The sequence below is a fragment of the Apis dorsata genome, unplaced genomic scaffold (assembly GCF_000469605.1).
Source record: "Apis dorsata unplaced genomic scaffold, Apis dorsata 1.3 scaffold_44, whole genome shotgun sequence".
Classification (NCBI taxonomy): domain Eukaryota; kingdom Metazoa; phylum Arthropoda; class Insecta; order Hymenoptera; family Apidae; genus Apis; species Apis dorsata.
In genome coordinates, this window is record NW_006263346.1 from 1,652,546 (window position 1) to 1,655,372 (window position 2,827).

The window sequence follows — 2,827 nt, forward strand, 5'->3', positions numbered from 1 at the left end:
TTTCCTCTTCCTATCTCCGTCCATCGGCTCCTCTTTGTCGGTTTTTCCGTCCCTGGCTTTTTTCTCTCTTTCTTTCTTTCTTTCTTTCTTTTTTTTCTTTTTTCTTTTTTTCCCCTCGTCGCACACCCTTCTTCTCCGCCACCTCCCGACTCGGACCGAAACGCCGAAATCGAACTGACGTGGACGCGGCAGTTTTCCATCTTTCTGTCCCCCGTGGGAATAATGACATTTTTTTCGGATCGAAGCTTTAGATGCATGTCGCGTCGCCCCTGCGACGTCCTATCGTTCTCTATCGGAAAAACCGGGAATATTACTGGAAAAAAAAGAAAAAGAATCGTAAATAAAGATCATCGTAAATAAGAAATTTTCCATTTAATTTTTCTCTGTAATTCTATGGGGGATACCGAAACGAATAACGAAGGTTTTTACGTATTTGATAACGTTTCGGTATCATATGATAATCGTGAGAAAAATCTTGATGCGTTTACGAAGAAATTATCGGATGCTACGGGGAGGAAGGGGTGAGAGGTGATCCTCGATTGGAAAACTGGAGCTGGATCTCCTCGTTATTTTCGATCGATCGAAAATACGAAACGAATGTATATAAATATATATATATATATATATATATATACGATCGAGGAACGCAATATAAAAGACGGATAATATATCGGCAGATGAAGCACCATTGTGCAAATAGAGTATTAATTTGTGCACCGGGGTAATGTTGTTAGTAAGCTCGGATGCAATTAGGCCGTTATATCGGTGCTTTGCAATAGATGCTCCGATTGTGTGTCGATCTCCGTAATGTTGATTACTGTACATATTTGATCGCATTCGTTGAATTATTGAAACTAATCTGTCGAAATCGCGTAATAGACGCGCGCTCCTGATGTTGCTGTTTACCGGTCGTGATTCGATATAGGTATGTCAACTGTTTGCGGCCGGATAAATGTTCTTAATCTGCGTCACTTTAATAATAATAATAATAATAATAACAAGTTTTTTTCCTTTAACTCATCTTTATATCGTATATTTCGTTGCACGCGTTCGAACCGTTAAGAAGATTAAAATAAAACCATTTATCTCTTTGATTAATTTTTCAAGTTTGTCTCGTTTTCTTTCTCGATCTCTTTTAACACATCGGTTCTTAACCTGTGGATTCCCGAGGGTGAGTTACACACATACAGTTCGAGTGAATTATTCCACCCTCGATGAAATTTTTTCCCCTTTATTTTCATCCTAAAACGCAAGTTCATTTTTTTCTAATATATATTATATGTACACAATAGTTGACTCTTCAGATTAAAATTTTTATTCAATTACACATTTACGTCGTCTACTCTGAACAGCGGTACTTACGAACAGGTTTATCGCTTCCTATATATTCCCTATATAGAAATCCCTTGGAAAACAAACACACCCTCTTTTTCTCTCTCTCTCTCTCTCTCTCTCTCTCGTTCAAAAGAGATAAACGAAGGAATCAAAACGGGGAAGAATCAACGGAATTACGTTGTAAATTCAACGTACGACACGGCGCTCGATATTTTCCGAATGGGATGATTATGAAGCTCGTTTCAATAACGAAACGAGTTTTACGACGTTTATCCCTTCTCTCCCTCCCTCCCTCCTTCGCCGTTGTCGCGCCTAGTTCCATTCTTTTCTAGTCTTTTGTGAACGTGTCACGTGGCAGCCGGTGTAATCGCGAATCGATTTGATCGACGAGCATTAATGAGCGGCTCCGTGTGTTCACCTTGGAAAGAGCGCATGGTTGCGGGACAACGAGGGGAGGAGGAAGAGGAGGAGGGGAGTGTGGGGAGAGGGGAGGGGTTCACGTGCCCGTCCAACGCTCGTCACGTGTCCTATGATCGCCGCAACGTTAACCCCGAATTTCATGACGTTTTCACGCTGTTTTCACGACTCGCGCGCCCCGCTCTTCGATTTTTCAATTAATTCGTCGAGTTGACCGGGACACACTCCCCGGTGTTTGAGATTCGCGTGTGGAAGGAATTAAATTTCTTTTTTTTTTTTTTTTTTTTTTTGTTTTTTTTTTTTTTTTTTTTTTTGGTTATTTTTCGTTTTTATTTGGTTTTTCCTTTTTCCCTTTTTTTTTTTTGTTCATAGATCATTGGAAGCGACATCATCAACGTATCGCTGATTAGTGATAAGTTTTGATAGGTGTTTTCGTTGATTTTGGATGTTGGATGGTTTGGGTGGTTTATTGAAAAATTGGTACTTTTTATTTATTTATTTATTTTGGTTTATTTGTTAACGACGAGGATTTCGAGATCTGATCTAGAAAAGTAATGATTCGCAATGATTTGAGGGATAATAACTTTAATTGCGGTTATTCATTAATCGAGAGAAATATAATTTTTTTTGGCGAAACCGTGTTACGTTTACGTGTAGTGGGGTTTTTTTTCCTTTCGTTCTTTTCCTCCACAAACGAAGTGTATCAAGGATAAACTGAATTTTACGATGCTTCGCGTTTAATCCCTTAAAAGCATGGTAAATTTTAAGTGAATGTATCGGAATAAAGTTCATTTTCTTTGATCGATTATTTCATTTATTATAACGCGCTGATAAAATTTATTTGTTTCTTCGGCGATAAAAATATCTTTATTCGCGAGAAGAGATTTGAACATGCAAAATTTAGCCGCCATAACGTTACGAAGATGGAAATTTTAAATTCGGTAACCACGCGACAAACGTAATGCGTAACGGAGGTAAAATTTAAGGGGTTAAGTAACTAAAGGGAAACGGTTAATCCCCTTTCTACGTGTAATGAAACAAGTGAGAATTATGAAAAAAAAAAAAAAAAAAAAAA

At 38.1% G+C, this 2,827-nt stretch overlaps 1 protein-coding gene across 1 annotated transcript in view; it reads left to right on the forward strand.

Moving 5' to 3' along the window:
- LOC102670653 (protein groucho-like) overlaps window positions 1–2,827 on the forward strand; it is a 51,177-nt gene that overhangs the window by 41,998 nt on the left and 6,352 nt on the right. The gene's annotated exons all lie outside the window — the stretch shown is intronic.